The following is an 18,074-nucleotide window of genomic DNA, read 5'->3' as shown; positions in this document are numbered from 1 at the left end:
CCATGCTTGCAAGTGCATGGTGGTTTAATGTCTAAGCATGCAACTGGTATTCAAATTTCTCAGATTTTTCCCTCGGCTAAAGGTCTTTGCGCACTTCTTACAGATAACTTTTGCCTGATCATTAGGATTTTGTTCAAAAAAGTGCCACACTGCACTCTTCCTACTATGGAAGACATTTTGAGGCATTGCACGCTGTGCTAATTTGACCATCTGGCCAAGCTGTTCTGCAACTCTTTTGGTTTTTGTAACACGCTTTTGGACTGCTACGGTCATGCCAGATAACAGCTGTTGCGATGTCGTTGCCTGCTGCGGACCCTCATCCTCCTCTTCTGAATTATTGGCAGCGGCACCCTCTTCCCCCAATGGATGCCAATCTGGGTCAACAACTGGGTCATCCATCACCTCCTCTTCAATGTCATGTGCACCTTCCTCTGTGTTACCGTGTAAGGTGGTATAGTATGCGGGAAGGGGCACCTGAGTTTCATCAGGGTCTGATTCTGCCTCAGTACACTGTGAGGACAATGTAGTGCTCTGAGCGAATGTACCAGCAGAAAAATCTAGCAGTGGCTGTGCATCAGTGCACTCCATGTCAGATTCATCTTGGACAGGGGAATTCACGATTTGACTTGCTAACCCAGGCATGGTATGTGAAAAGAGCTCCATGGAGTAATCGGTAGTGTGGCCTGCCACATACTTCACTTTTGGTAGGGGTGAAGGACACAAGGAAAGATGTTGTTCCTGACCAAGAGCCTCCACTGACAATTCAGTGCTTTTATTTTTTGAAACTTCAGAAGAGGAGGCGATAGAGCTGGAGGCTGTGTCTGCAATGTCAGCCAAAACTTGTTCCTGAAGCTCCGGCTTTAAAAGTGGTTTACCTACTCCCAGAAAAGAAAGCCTTCGAGGCCTTGTGGAGCCAGACGATGACGCAGGCTCAACACCTCCTGCCTTAGGTGCTATTGTGCTTTTGCCACTACCAACAGATGCAACACCACCACCATCGGGACCAGCTGGCAACCCCCGCCCACTTCCATGGCGTCTTCCATCATACTTCCTCATTTTTGTGAAAATGTACCCAAAATACCACCAGCTGTATGGTACTGTAAAACAAGGTAGAAGGTGTATCTACTATTGGTGAGAATTTGAATCTCACTATAGATTTGAGGACGCAGAACTATTGTCTCAGGCCCAGTAGAGATTACACCTCAATGTAACAGGCTGAAATTGAATGGTGAATGACAAGGTGGAGGGTGTCTATAGGATTGGTGAGATTTTGAATCCCACTATAGATTTGAGGACGCAGATTTTTTTTCTCAAGCCCAGGAGAGATAACACCTCAATGTAACAGGCTGAAATTGGATGGTGTATGACAAGGTGGAGGGTGTCTATAGGATTGGTGAGAATTTGAATCTCCCTAGAGATTTTAGGAGGCTGACAATGATGCTCTCAGTCCAAGTATGGACGCAGGCAGCCTAATAAGCAGGACTGCTGCACACACAAAAGGGTGGAAAAATGAACGCTTGTTAACTGGGCAGAAAAGAGGAAGAAAAGTATTTTGCTTTTAAAAACCAGTTGGCACAGCAGTGTGCCAACAGCAGTGCAGCTATCAGGGAGCCTTATAAGGCAGCCTAATAACCAACAGAGCTGATGCACAAAAATATATCCTCCCCTGTCACTGCACACAAAGTGTTGTGTTGTAAGTGGAAATCGCTAACAGCAGAAGCCGTTTTTTGGTTCTTCTTCCCTGCCTAACGCTTTCCCTTATTCTGAATCAACAGCAGCAACCTCTCCCTAATGCTAATATCGGCAGAAGTAAGATGGCGGTCGGTGTGCACGCCCTTTTATAGCCCCTGTGACGCCACACAAAGCCAGCCAATCACTTGCATGCCCTTCTCAAAGATGGTGGTGACCGATGCCTATGTCATCGCGTTGCCCACAGTGTGTGTCCTCCATCATTGGCTGAAAAAGGGCGCTGGATGCATCTTTTGAAACGCGACTTTGGCGCTCTGGTCGCCGACCTCATGGCCGACCTCACGCTATGGTCGGGTTTCGTTTCATGAAACCCGACTTCAGCGAAAGTCGCCGACTTTTGAATATGACCGACCCGTTTCGCTCAACTCTAGTGTTCTGGGCTAGTTGGGCAAAGCTGGCAGCGACGGAACGGGTTTTATAAGCTTATTGTCTGGCTGTGGCTAGGAGTAGTTATAATTCCCTCACTGCAACGTGCCTAGTAGCCAGTACACATGCATGCAGCCTGTCTGTTGACTAATTACCCTAGAGGCAGATCCCTGACTGACGTGCAAGTTCCAAAGCGGAGTTGGGAAATGGAATATACATAAATCCCTGCAGTTCGTGACATATTGGTGGAAGACGTTGGATAACTAAAATAAACCCCCCTGCGGTAATATGATAGGTCGATAGAACTGTGCTTGCTGTTTAGCTTCACAATTGGTGGCAGCGGTGGGATAACTAAGATAAGCCCCCCTGCGATTGAGATATCTGTGTAAGTTTTCCTCACACAAGCGTAATCCAAACATTATCCCTATGGGAAATAGGAACCGGTTTGATGTTTGAAAATTGAAAAGCAATGACTTGGCTTCTATTAGCCATCAATAAATTATTATTTATCCCTTTCGTGAAGTAGTAGCAAGTTTGGTATTTGTATATAAAGTGAAGACGCTATTAGGAAGCACCGGGGTCCAAACAGCTTGGCCAATGAAGTCATGGGAAGCACATACCCCATGCCTTGACAATATGGGCTGTAACAGAAGCAATTGCTTTCCACTAGAGATGAGCAAATCTTCTGAATTTCATATTCACCAGGTTTGTAGCATTTTTCCCCAAATATTGATTTTCATAAAATCACTCAATGCAAAGCCTCAAACTGCGCTGGAAACACTTGTGTAATGTTATGAGTTCTCCATGGACTGTAACGTGGACATGTGCAATACTCGGAAGTCTCATAGGACTGTATTGTACATTTTTCAAGCTCCTTATTGCAAATACAGCCTTAGAAATGTAATGTCAATGTACCTGGCAGTGTGGTGACATTGGCACTGATGATAACAAAATACCCAGTGATCCATGTATGATTCAATTTGACAAATGTAAGACTTTTTACAGTTGTGGTCAATGTAGTCTACCCGGATGTGACAAATCCTCTTGTCACACTGAATAGCAATTCTGACAGTATACTAGACACTGGACATTACAGTGCGCCATAGCAAAGGACTGTCACAAGCGGGTCACGTCCTCCTGAGAGACCAGGGGTCAGAAAATCACTTTGTGTTGTGAATCGCAGATATTCCATTTAGCCGTTGTGTTTGTGCTTCATAGTAATTGAATTCTGTTTCCTTTTGTAGCAAAGAGGTTATCAACCCTTTCTTTGCTGGTCAGAAACTTGCAGCTCCATCTCACAGCTGTGCCTGACCTGGTCATTTCCTCTTCTTATTAAATCTGGTCAGACCTTCTCTTCTTCACCAGTGAAAGCTGTGCTTCCTAGCTTTTTGGGGACGCTGTGCTAAACTGGAGATCTTTGTTTCTACTGGAGATTGTTGCATGCTGTTTTTGGGTGTATGCTTTCTTCATTGTTCTATTCCCATTATTCCCTATAGAACCTCTCTACCTTTGGTGAGTGTTTGCATGTTTGTTGCTTTCTGTTATCCCTGTCTGTCTTACGTTTTGATACACTAGCATTTCTGTCCCAGGCTTCATGGGGGAGGGGACAGCTTATGGAATAACAAGAGATCAGTAAGGTTGGTGGCCCAAACCGCCTCACCTTTAGAGGTACCTTTGTGAGCCAGGATAGTTAGGGCCCCGGTCCTAGGGACGGTTCAGGGCCCCTTTTCCTAAACATGAACAGTCACAGCTTGACAAGGACACAGTGCAAGTATGATGGAACTTGTATATTCCGGCAGAGCCACTTGTTGAAGCACTAGCACTGGTACAGGAGAGCTTTGGACCCGTGGGAAGTGGGGATAGATCTTGTGGTCAGACATGTAACCCAGAAGAAGTCTGCTCAGCAAAAAGCTTTGCAAAGCAGGGAACACTGCATATCCCGGTAATGAGAAAGTTTTAAGTCCATTTTGAAAGCCAAAAAAAGTCCCCATTTTGCTTCTAAAGAGAGAATCTGAGGCTTTTGGTCAGACGGCCGTATGTTCTCTCATGCGAGAGAATTGATCTCTCTCTTTCATCAATCTCTGACATCCGAGAGCAATCTGATGTTTCACACGCATCCTTCGACTTTAATGGTTGCGCATCATCCAATCATCAGATGCACTCGCGATTGTTTTCTCATATCAAATCGGCATGAGAAAAAAAAATCTCAGATCTGCACTACCCCATAGTATAACACTGAGCGGCATGCTAAAACATCTGATAGCACCCGGCCGTGTAATTCGCTCGTGTGAGTGAACCCTAGAAGCATGCTTAATGCTCGCAATATGCCTCTTAGCTACAAGAAATTGACCATGACGTCTTCCATGCTCGGCAGAATGACATAGGACCTCATTGGTTCACTTTCCGCTCCCCACTTTGACCGATGGTCATCATATCCAGTGACATCATCAACGATTTCTCTCTGACTGTCAACCTCATCCCCTACCTGTGCCTGGGATCTCTCCATGCTCAATGTTCCCCTCCACCTTCACTTGCTGTGTCCTATAAGAGAAAGGTTACTACGTATGTCTCCACTGGTGGGCACACATGAATTGGTCACTTTGTCACCAAGGACATTCATTGTGTTAGTATATTCTGTATGGCAGTAATTACAGTATTATCTGACCTCAATGGCCATGGAAACAATCGACTCCACACAATCATATTTCAGGTGTGTCACACATTCTGGTTTGTTTCACATGTGTCTCTTTATTTCTTGTTTCCATATGTTTACTCCCTTGTTTTTTCTGTCTTCAAACTGAATTTTCAATGTGCACATTCCAATAATAACATGGAAGACCATTGCATGAACAGGCGTGTCCAAACTTTTGACTCATTGTAAAAAATGGAAATGTTAGAAAGGAGGATGATTAAAATTTGTATATTTATATGTGTGTATTTAACATATTTTTTTTAACTTGCAAAACGTCTGTGAAGACCGGATCGGTTGGTGGTGGAGAGAGCTATTGACTGCAGCATCTAAGAGGTTAAGCTGCTGTCACACAGTCAGTTGATGGTTGTATATCACACAGGGAAACCCAAAAGTCATTATTTCAGTATATTAGAATACTTTCTAACACCAGCTTGAAAAATGATCTTAAAATCCAAAATGTTGGCCTACTGAAATGTATGATCAGTAAATGCACTCAATACTTGGTCGGGGCTCCTACTGCATCAATTACTGCATCAATGTGGCGTGGCATGGAGTTGATCAGCCTGTGGCACTGCTGAGGGGTTATGAAAGCCCAGGTTGCTTTGATAGCAGCCTTCAGCTCATCTGCATTGTGGGGTCTGGTGTCTCTCTTCTTCCTCTTGACAATACTCCACAGATTCTCTATGGGGTTAAGGTCAGGCGAGTTTGCTGCCAATCAAGCCCAGTGATACTGTTGTTTGTAAACCAGGTATTGGTACTTTTGGCACTGTGGACAGGGGCCAAGTCCTGCTGGAGAATGACATTCCCATCTCCATAAAGCTTGTCGGCAGAGGGAAGCATGAAGAGCTCTAAAATGTCCTGGTAGACGGCTGCGCTGACTTCGGCCTTGATAAAACACAGTGGACCTACACCAGCAGATGACATGGCTCCCCAAACCATCACTGATGGTGGAGACTTCACACTAGACCTCCAGCAGCTTGGATTGTGGCCTCTCCACTCTTCCTCCAGACTCTGGGACTGCGATTTCCAAGGTCTAGTGTGAAATATCCACAATTGTACACAAACATCAGCCTTGGAAATTTGATAAAAAAGCACATTTCTACCATTGTTTTCAGGTTGGATTTTATGATATTCAAAGTGCAGCAGAATTATCCTAAGAGTGGTATTCTGAATGGTATTACAGTTGTTGTGGCCCCAAATTCACTTCTTCTTTCCTCATTTACTAATTTAATTAAAACTGTTTATCTTACTATATAATTATGAATATGAAATTTGACTTCAGAATTACAGATGAGCAAATATATTTGACAGGAATGGAATTCTACTCGAAGTTTGCAAAAATCAGTATTTGTCAAAATGCAGATTTTTCCTAATTCGCTCTCACTGCTCGCCATAATTTTTCTGGATCATAAAAGGTCATCAAAAGATTAAAAAAAAAAACCTTATACTCATTTCTCTGTCCCCTCGGCTCCTCAGCGCCACTCGTTCGGTTTTCGGCGCCTTTTTGGATCGCATACGCAAAGGTGAAATCACTTGTCCAGAGAGGGTTGTGCGCATGCGCCTGTAAAAGTTGCAACCAAGTCAACATGATGTCATCACCGCATGAGCCGTGACCTTTGCGTGTGCATAAGCTGAACTATCTCAGGCTTAGTAAACCCAGAAGCCTTGGCTTGGAGATCGAGGCCTGGTGATTTCACTGCTGCTGATTCTGATCTGAAAATGCGATGAGAATCACACCAGTGCGGGTGAGGAGTGGAACGTCCGGAGAGTTGAGTAGCACTGAGGAGAGAATAAGGATTCTTTAATTTTTTTTTTTTACATATTATGTTTATTATGCTCTGGTGTTTGGAGAGATCTCAGAGCGTGATAAGGGAAATTCAATTCGTAGAGAGAACAACATCTCCGCAAAACGATTTTTCCTGAGGAAAATTTGGAAATAGGTGAATTCAAATTTTGCTTGATCACTCGTCTCTGACCATAATTTTTTGCTCTCTACAGTCCTGATCAAAAGGTTTGAGATCAATAAAAATTGTATTTTTCACATTTGGGCGATTCAGTGTTTTTAGATCTTTTAGTCAGATGTCTTTATGGTTACTGAGTACTGACATATAATTATAAACATTTCAGAGGTTTTTAAACTTTGACAAATCCATGAAGTTTCTGTAATGCCTCAATATTCCCAGCGCTTTCCCTAATTCTCCACACTCCTGCTCCTCATTCTCCAGACTCCCGCCCCTTTTTCTCCACATTCTCCACACTCCTGACCTTTATTCTCAAGACTTCTGCCCCTTATTCTGCAGATTTATGACTCTTATTACTCTGCTGCCTCTATTTTCTGCTGCAATATTTCCAAATGGTAATCAACTGATCCACCCTGCATGTATTTACTCCATTCACTGCTAGCAAGCAGCCTGAATGGTACAACTTCCCACCTCTGTTGCCTCTTTTTTTCTGCTGCAATATATCCAAATGGTACAACTCCATACTTCTGCTTGCTGTCTGTTCTCTGCTGCTTTACGATTTTGCTGCAAATTTTAATGTGCTTGCTAAAGCTTTGGTATAATTCATTTGTTGCACTGTATGTAATACTTACGGCTTTAGATCCATGACAGGGGCCTCTCTAGATCTTATCAGGTGGAAGGTGCTATAGCATATTGACACAGCCTGGTCTAGTGCCTTTGATCATCTAACCACCCCCCCTGGTGTGCTGGCCCCAGCTGCCAAATTATACCCAACCAGCTCCCACAATCCCTCTCTCCTGACCCTGTAGTGTGGCCTATATATGTAGTAGTTCCTAAGGGGAAGCATGCAGTGTGGGGTGCAACACGCAAGCATCCCATAAGCAAAGCATCACAGAAGCTAAGCATCAAGAAAACGGCAGTTATACATGGCAGTTAGTCAGGGCAGGAGTCAGGTAACCCACACTTTGCTCTCTCTTTAATCCATGTGCTTTATTTCTATCCTCATTTGCTCCCTTGCCATCCACATTCACCACCCCATCCCCCCTCCATCACGACTCATACACATCAGCCCCTCTATACTTCCCTCTCTCATGTACAGTTCCCATGCACTCCTCACCTTCCTGAAAAACCTCAGCTCATCTTTCCCAAACACATCACAGAAAAAAACTACTTACAATTCCAACAACTATTTGCTCTTTATCTTCCTACTCCTACTTATTTCAGGGGACATCTCCCCCAACCCTGTTCCACCATCCCCCAACCTCAACCCCTACTCTACCTCATAACAAAACCATAATAATCTAATTAATATTACTTGCACTCCCTCATCTCCATCTTTTAATTGTGCCCTCTGGAATCCATGGTCTGTTTGTAACAATCTTCGTTTCCTACTCAACTACTTTCTGAACAACTCTCTTAATCTGTTGGCCCTCACTGAAACCTGAATTCAGGATTCTGACACTGTCTCTCCTCCTGCCATTTCCTATGGTGGCTTACAATTCTCTCATTCCCCAAGACCCACAAACAGACATGGTGGTGGAGTCGACATACTCCTGTCCCCACAATGCACTTTCCAGGTCATCTGCCCAGCTCCATCACTCATATTCCCTTCTTTTGAGGTCCACACCATCAGGCTCTCCCGTCCGTATTTCCCTCAGAGTAACGGTCATATACCGGCCCCAAGGCTCACCCACCCACTTCCTTGACCAATTTTCAGCCTGGCTGCCGCACTTCATGTCGTCAGAACTACCAACTCTTATCCTGGGAGACTTCAGCAGCCCTACTTCCACATCTGCATCCCAGCTTATATCACTAACCACCTCTCTAGGCCTCTCGCAGCTTTCAACCTCTGAGACACACAAGGACGGTAACATCCTTGATCTGGTCTTCGTCCGGCTCTGTTCAATCTCCCACGTAAATAACTCACCGCTTCCACTCTCTGACCACAACATTCTCTCCTTCATGCTCGCAAATCCTCGCCCACACCTGCTCACTCCTACCTACCACACATTCAGAAATCTACAAGCCATTAACCCTCAACACTTTCAGATTCCCTACACTCATCACTGTCCCCAATCTCCTCTTTTTCCTGTCCTAATCTGGCTGTTCATCACTACAACGACTCTCTTAGAAACACCCTTGACAAAGTAGCTCCCCTCACCCTCAGAACCTCCAAGCACCGAGTAAAACAGCCCTTGCTGACATCGCAAACTCAACTTCTCCAGCGATGCTCTAGGAGTGCTGAACGCCTATGGAGAAAAACTCGCACACCAGAAGACTTCATTCACTTCAAATTTATGTTAAGAACCTATAACGCTGCCCTTCACCTTGCAAAACAGACTTACTTCACCACCCTGATCTCCTCACTAGCCAACAACCCCAAGAAACTTTTTGACACTTTTCACTCCCTCCTCAGGCCAAAGGCACAAGCCCCTATCACAGACATTTGTGCTGATGACCTGGCCTCCCACTTTACAGCAAAAATAGACAATATCCGTCAGGAAATCTGCTCCCAATCACCAAGTGCTTGACTCCCTTCACTTCCTGCATCTCCCCTGTCTCACTTTCCACATTTGATCCCAACACAGAAGAAGTCTCCAGACTCCTCTCTTCTTCTCATCCTACTACATGCACTACCGACCCCATTCCCTCACATCTCCTCCAGTCTCTCTCTCCAGTAGTCACAACCCACCTAACTACAATCTTTAATCTCTCCCTCTCCTCGGGCATTTTCCCATCCTCCTTCAATCACACCATCGTTACTCCATTACTAAAGAAACCTGCTCTTGACCCATCCTGCACAAACATCTACCGAAAGGTCTCCAATCTCCCCTTCAACTCTAAACTTTTGGAGCGCCTAGTTTACTCCTGCCTTACCTGTTACCTCTCCAATCACTCCCTTCTAGACCCTTCACAGTCCTGCTTCCGTCCCCTACATTTGACTGAAACTGCACTCATCAAAGTGACCAATGACCTTCTGACAGCAAAACGTAACAGTGACCACTCTCTGCTCATTCTTCTTGACCTATCTGCAGCTTTCCATACTGTTGACCACCATCTCCTACTCTCTAGGCTCCAGTCACTAGGCATTAAGGACACTGCTCTCTCCTGGTTCTCTTCCTATCTCTCTGACCGCTCCGTCAGTGTTTTGTTCTCTGGCTCCACGTCATCTCCTCTTCTTGCAGTCGAGGTACCTCAGGGCTCAGTCCTTGGCCCCCTTCTTTTCTCTCTCTACACGGCCCGAATTGGACAGAGCATCAGCAGATTTGGCTTTCAGTATTATTCTTCAGACTTCTGACCCTTATTCTCCAGGCTTCTGACCCTTATTCTCAAGACTTCTGCCCCTTATTCTCTAGACCTCTGCCCCTTATTCTCTAGACCTCTGCCCGTTATTCTTCACACTTTGGCCCTTATTCTCTAGACCTCTGCCCCTTATTCTTCACACTTTTGGCCCTTATTCTCCACACTCCTGCCCCTTATTCTTCACACTTTTGGCCCTTATTCTCCATACTCCTGCCCCTTATTCTCCATACTCCTGCCCCTTATCCTCCAGACTCCTGCCCCTTATTCTCCAGACTCCTGCCCCTTATTCTCCAGACTTCATCCCCTTATTCTCCACTCTCCTGCCCCTTATTCTCCACTCTCCTAACCCTTATTCTCCAGACTCTTGCCCCTTATTCTACAGACCTCTGCCCCTTATTCTCTAGACCTCTTCCCCTTATTCTCCGCACTCCTTCCCCTTATTCTCCGCACTCCTGCCCCTTATTCCCCGCACTCCTGCCCCTTATTCCCCACACTCCTGCCCCTTATTCTCCACATTCCTGCCCCTTATTCTCCACACTCCTGCCCCTTATTCTCCCTTAGTTTCCCTGCTGATGTGACCACTCCTCCTTTGCTATATGAGGTCAGCTGGTCTCTCAGCAGGTGTTGGTGATAGCAGCATTTCCTTAGTTGGATTCCAACCATGGTGAAGGGAGCAGCTGGCTCTGAGGTGTAGAGCCACTGCTGAAACTGGTGTTGAACTCTGCCTTCCCGGTGTCCGCAGCAGAGTGAGATGGTGAAGGTGGCAGCTGGCTGAGGTGTTGAGCCACTGCGAAAAGTTAATCTGGTGATGTACTCTGCTGCCCGGTGCTGCAGCAGAGCAAGATAAGTGCTTTTGGTGTTTTCCCCTGTTTGTATATTTTCCTTGGTGTGTTAGATTAGTACAGCGGTGGGGACCAGTGTCCGCATCACCCAGTTCCCTAGAAAGGGATAGGTGCAGGGTGAGTTAGGGACACAGGTATCCGGCTCGGCGACAGGTGAAGAGCCTGTATAGGGAATGCTAGGAGTGTTCAGGGACACTGCTTCAGGGGAGTGCAGGAGGTCTCCACGTCCCCGTTCCCTATTGCAGGGCCCACCATTGTAACTGTTTCCCCTTCCCCTTTGTCTTGTTGTTTAAGTTACCGGCCTGTGGGTCGTGTCACACAGGATTGTTACACGTGCCAGTTTTGTTGTTTTAGCTACCGACCTGCGAGTTGTGTCACACAGGACAGGTACACGTGACAGCGCCGGTGCAGAGCAGTGCAGAGGGCAGCGCGAAGAGCGGTGAGCAGCGCCCTTTGCTTCCCCCATCAGAGTGTCACTGTGTGGCAACGGGCCATATAGAAAGAGCCCTCATCGCCTGCAGAGCAGCACCGTGCCAGCAGAGCAGAGCTGTGTCAGCAGGGAGATCTGTGTCCGCAGAGCAGAGACGTGCCAGCAGTGAGAGCCATGCAGAGCCCTGCACCCAGAGCGGAGCCGAGCTTAGTATCGCAGTAGACCAAGAGAGGGGTGTTCCGGATGGGAGTACCAGAGCCAGGCAGATCAGCGTCGCTCGCCGACAACAGCGGGTACCAGGGAGAGCGGGACATGCGGTGTGTGTCCAGTGACAGTCAGAGTACCAGGTGCCGTACATGACCTGATCTTGAGTACTGCACACGCGCTGCCTGAGAGAAACCACACAGGACTGACACTCGCACCCTGACGTGGACACAGAATAGTTTTCCTGACCTTTGTGACCTACAGTTAAGGAGCCACGTTGGGCTCATACCAGTCTGTGGCCCGTGCCTTTAATAGCCACAGCAGTATTTGGACAAGGGGCAGTGGAAGGTACCGGAGACTGACCACTGTTACCAGAAGACGGGGCATTATTGTCTACCTGACCCCTCTAGAGAGGACACCATGCTAGCTGTTGTGGCGCAATAGAGTTCGCAGCAGGAGCTGCAGTTTAAGGAATGCCTTACATCTATGCTAATGAACTGCTGCCATCTGAACCGTTCATATATCCTTTGCCTTTAATGTACCGTTTGTCTCTCCTGACTAATCTTTTATCTCCTGACTGCTTAACTATTTGCCTCCCTGCATGTAGTATTCCCCTGTAAAAAAACCTGTTAACCCTTGCTCTGCCTGCGTCCCATCACTGCATCCCGCATTCCTGCTTGTTATCTTACACGTGCCTCAAGGACCCCTGCTTCCTCTCTTCCACTGAAGCTTATCTTTCGGTTCTTCTGCCTTTCCTTTCTCTTTTTCCACTGTCTGCTGGTCCAGGGCTGAGCTCCCCACTGCTCAAGTCCCCCAGCACCAATTGAACACTTTCCCTCCAACTGTCACTTTCTTCAGCTCTCCCCCTGCTGCTTTCTCCACCCACATCCTCTGCCTAGTCCCTCCCTGCGCCTGAGAGGTATGGTGTTGGATGCAAGTGTCTGGGTTCTGGGTAGTGCCCCCTCCTTACCTGAGAGTGGAGTACCACACCTCTGGTTGAGGTGCAGTACCTCTGTGGCGACTGAACCCTCAGGGGTGCCACATACCCCCCAGTTAAAAACAGCACATCCTCGGGCTGGAACAAAGCAAGAACAATGTTACAACATGCAAAAATTTTGGTAATGCATTACAACAGGATAACAGTTAGCGGTAAATCTTCTTCCCTTTATGGGAGGCACTTTTACTTGATCGTTACAGGTAACTACTGTACAACTTTAATAAAATTATTTATTTGGCTTTACCATCATAAACTACCAAAAATATGAAATGTAGCTCTTTTGTCATATAAATTATCTGCACATAGAATATAAAAGTATGATCAATAAAATTTTTCTATCAGCTGCCACAAAGTTCAATAGCATTATATTACAATCTGTACCGTAAATATGAAAAATAGTTTTATCATCGACATAAACTTTCTGAGACTCGAAATATGACTTTACTCGAAATTAAACTTTCCTATCTAGTGCAATAGAGTTCAGTGTATCCCCTCACTGGGGTAGTCTTTTTCTTTTTTCAAGTGCAATATGGGGGAACCTGTCTCAAACCCCCAACGTTGGCCCAGTGCGTGGCTACAGGGCATAGTTGGTCACCTCGTTGGACCAAGTTTTTGGCCATGCCAGACGATTTTTGTTCTTTGGTCAATTGCAAAAGATAGAGTGCCATCTCCACACTCTAGAGGTTTTGTGTAAAACCAATAAGAAGCACCTTAAAAAGGGCTAACTATTTACAATTAAGTTCCGATCACTCACTCTCCATGATCACAACGTCTTTTCAATTAACAAAACCTAACCAAGTAAATGAACTATTCCACTTTAACTTTTTACTTCTTCATCCAGGGCAGCTGGGGCATAAGTTCAGGCTGCAGCGGAACCGCCATTAGGTTCCCTTGTGTCTGCCATCCGGTCTAAGGCTATATCTGTTACTACCTGGCCGGGTTTTAAGGTTGACAGGGGTTTTAGGGGTCCCACCAGGGTCTCGTCCGCTACTGGGGCAGTGTCCGTACCTGCTTCTCCCGTGCCGGTCTTCTTCTCCTTCATCTCCGGAGTTGAAGACGCTTTTTGCAAGGCCATTCTCTGCCCAGTCACCCTTTCTAGCAGGGCCACTTTCCACTCTGACATGGCGGTGACTTGCAATTTCAGGAGCTGGCAGCTCAGCTCCTCCACCTGAGCTCCAAGGAATTCCAGATCTATGGCGGTCGGCTGGTCTGAGTCCTCATCCTGTCTCCACACTTCTGCCCCTTATTCTCCAGACTCCTGCCCCTTATTCTCCAGACTACTGCACCTTATTCTCCAGACTCCTGACCCTTATTCTACAGACCTCTGCCCCTTATTCTCTGTACATTTTCCCTTTATTCTCCACACTACTGCCCTCATTCTCCAGACTACTGCCCTTATTCTCCAGACTTCTACCTGTTATACACCAGATTTCTTCCCTTTAGTCTCCAGACTACTGCCCCTTATTCTTCAGACCTCTTCCCCTCATTCCCCACACTTCTGCCCCTTTTTCTCCAGACTCGTGCCCCTTATTCTCCAGACTTCTGCCCCTTATTTTCCAGCCTTCTGACCAGTATTCTCCAGACCTCTTCTCCTTATTCTCCACACTCCTGTCCCTTATTCTCCAGACTTTTTCCCCTTATTCTCCACTCTCCTGACCCTTATTCTCCAGACTTCTGCCCCTTATTCTCCAGACCTCTGCCCCTTATTCTCCAGACCTCTGCCCCTTATTCTCCAGACTTCTTCCCTTTATTCTCCACACTCCAGAAATTAGGAAAAAATGTTTTTATGTATCAAATAGGGATCCATAAGATAGTCTGAATTTAGATTACCGGGGGATGGGTGGCGACGGTGGAGCGGAGTCACAGGTAGCAGGATCACCGCTGAAGAAGTCGGCCGCAGCAGGTGGGTGGGGTGAAGATTCACACCCTGGGCGTGGAGCAGGTGGTATCCTGGCAGTAGGCTTCACAGAAAGTTGGCACTGCAGGCAGGAGTGGAGTCTGCACCTTCATCTGGCGGTGTGCTTCAGGTCAATGGCTGATAAGGTGCAGATTGAGATCTCAGTTTAACATTTTCCTAAAACCCACCGCCGGGAGATGAATAGTCTTCACTCCTGCCTTGCACCGCCAACATTTTCTTGAAGCCTACCACCAGGACACCATCTCCTCCCAGCCTAGGGCCCGCAGCTTTGCCCCATACCTGCCACCCCCGACTTCCATAAGCTACTACCCTGACTCCTGTGACCCCGCTCCACCATTGCTCCACTGCTGCCACCACTCACCACTCGGTAAGCCACATTCGGACTGTGAAATGCATCCCCATTCTCCTCCCAAATTTGGGGAAAAAAGTATTCCACAAAATACAGTACATGTTTGGAATTACTGCTTTCCACTTAGCAACTTACAGATTACATGTCTCCAGAAGCACAAGCTGGGCACAATTTATGGGCACCACAATTTAATGGGTACTACATTGTCAAATTTGCAATTTTCACTCTGCAACATCCACTTTGTGCTTATTTCTGGAAAATACCAGTGGTGTCAAAATATCCACAACTACTGTAAATGAATTCCCACAAGAGCGTAATTTCCATATTGAGAAATGTGGTCAATTTGATGAAGGATTCTGCTGTCATGATACCCTAGGGGCTGCACATTTGGTATCTGTAAACCATTCTAGGAGAACCTGTGCATCAAAAGTCAAATAGTGCTCCTTCTTTCCAAGCCTCGACGTGCGCCGAAACAGCACTGTATGGCCACATATGGAGCATTGTTATATTTGCGAGAAATTGTATAACAAGTTATGCAGCTATTTTCCAATATTGTCCTGTGGTCCGCGCTCACAGCAAGTGAGCATTTTTGCTATTCACAGGCGATCTGATCATCGCCTGTGTGCAGCTGAGGTGATCGAAGTACTTCAGCTTCTAGCCTCCCATGGAGACTATTGAAGCAAGCAAAAAGTAAAAAAAAAAGTTTTAAAAAATATTAAAAAAATAAAGAAATTGAAAAGTTCAAATCACCCTATTCAAAATAAAACAATAAAAAGTTCAAATATACACATTTAGTATCGCCACATTCATTCGTTTTTTGATCACCACTACATTGCAGCAAAATGCAATAACGGGTGATCTAAAGATCGTATCTCCAACAAAATAGTATCAATAAAAACATCAGCTTGGTGCGCAAAAAATAAGCCCTCACCCAATCCAAGATCATGAAAAATGGAGATGCTATGGTTCTTGAAAAATGGCGCCATTGACCTGGAGAATGATAATAGCAGATCAGTTTTAGCATTTAGTGAACATAATAAAAAAAAAACTGTGGAACTGTGGAATTACACTTTTTTTGCAATTTCACCACACTTGGAATTTTTTCCTGTTTTCCAGTACACAATATGTTAAAATCAATTAACAGTACAACTTGTCCCAGAAAAACAAGCCCTCACATGGCCATATTCACCCCCCCAAAAAAAAAGTTATGGATCTGGAAAGAAGGGGAGCACAAAATAGAAATTCCAAAACTGATATAACCCTGGTTGCTAAGGGGTTAAAGAGGTATTAAAAACTGTTTTCAAAAAGTAGACAATAAAGAGATCATTATAAAATATAGTAAAACTGATACTTGCCAATCCAATCCGTTCCCACCAGGGCCAGAAATGATGACATTCTGTCCAATCAATAGCCATTTATTGGCTCTATCAATCTGGAAACTGAAGGTTCCAGTAAAAATTGTTGGCTCTAGATTGGTGGGAGATCAAATTGGTAAGTATCACCAAATTCTTTTGTAAAAAAAAACAACAACTCAAATTTTGTTTAAAATATCATTAAAAGAGCTTTGTAACAGCTTTCTTGACTTCTCTGTTGCCCAAACTGTAGATAAGAGGGTTTAACATTGGAGATATAATGACATAAAATATAGAAACATATTTGTCTTGATTTGGTGATTCCGCTGATGGTGGGGTTAAATACGTGACCATGGCGGTCCCAAAGTATGTTGCCACCACAGTAATATGTGAGGTACAAGTGGAGAAGGCCTTGGACCTTCCCACAGCTCGAATCTTCAATACATTAGATATAATACAAATGTAAGACAAAATAATCAGTATAAACGGTAGTACAATGGCAAGAAAGCCAACACTAAATATTACAAGCTCTTGAAGAGAAGTATCATCACATGACAACCTCAGCACTGATAGGACCTCACACATGAAATGGTTGATCTTGTTAGGGTAACACACAATTATGGGCATAGCAAGGGATGGGATTATGATACTTATGAAACTAAATATCCAAACGAAGGATGCTAGATGGCAGCACACACTCCACTTCATGAGAACCTGGTAGTGGAGCGGACGGCAGATAGCGATGTACCGGTCATAGGCCATGACGGCAAGGAGTTGGCATTCAGAACCTGCTACCAATAACAAAACTTTGAACTGTATGAGACAGCCAATGACCGATATTGTTCTATGAGTCGATAAGAGGTCAACGAGCAGCTTAGGTATCGCCGATGAAGAATAGCACAAATCTATGAAGGATAGATTGACAAGGAAGAAGTACATCGGCATGTGTAAGGACAGATTCAGTATAATCAAACATATGATAAGACCATTTCCAACTACAGCAAATAAATAGATCAAGAAAAATATGAAAAATAAACAGATATTTGTTGTCCAATTATTGGAAAATCCTAAAAGTATCAGTTCAGTGACCAAAGTCTTATTGTCCATGTTTATCTTCAAAGCCCGTGGAAAAAATATTACAAGTATATCCTGGAAATGCTAATGAATATAACCTAAACTTCTATGAAGTAAGAACAAAACAAGACTTGTGTTGAGATGTCTTAATTATCCTGCTTTAAAGGGATGTAATAGAATATAACAGTTGTTGATTTCGGTTAGGTGAATGTATTTTTACATCTTCTTAAACCATTGCAGAAAATCTATAAGGAACAGGGAATAGAAGTGAGGGACTCTTTAGTTTGAATCTGGGGTATATCAGGAGAGGTAAGCTTTGAATGGACTTGTGAAGAGTTAGAGGAATAGTTGAGCAAAAAGATCCACAGAACCATATTCTAGAGGCAACGTTGTTAGTTATTGGCTGCTGGACCAGAGCTCTGAGAATGTCTTCTGGCCTACAGCCATCTTTGGTGTTTCTTCTGTTTATTAGACCTGGGAGCATCATGTCAAGCCAAGTATCCTGGTAGGTAGGAAGAGGTCTGCAGAGCTTTGGTCCAGCAGCCAATGATTATGATATGATATGGCCAGTAGACAAGAGTCCTGTAAGTCTTTTTGCTCATCTTTAGTGGAAAAGTTTTGCATGAGATAATGTCATGAATAAGGCTTGTCCTTTTCCTGCAAGGCTCTGGTAGAATGAGACTAACAATTTGGTTAAGGCGGTGGTGTCATGGCATTGATTCACCACCTTCTAGAGAAACTGTCAAATGAAAGAGCCAGGGAGTTTGTTAGACTTGAATACAATTCAAGTACAGGACACAATTCGGCACAGGAGCAGAGGAGCTGTAGTCTCCCCTA

The sequence above is a fragment of the Dendrobates tinctorius genome, unplaced genomic scaffold (genome assembly GCF_039654945.1).
Source record: "Dendrobates tinctorius isolate UK_male_01 unplaced genomic scaffold, ASM3965494v1 ptg000332l, whole genome shotgun sequence".
NCBI lineage: Eukaryota > Metazoa > Chordata > Amphibia > Anura > Dendrobatidae > Dendrobates > Dendrobates tinctorius.
The sequence above is the reverse complement of the archived record's forward strand: the minus strand, read 5'-3'. Positions refer to the sequence as shown.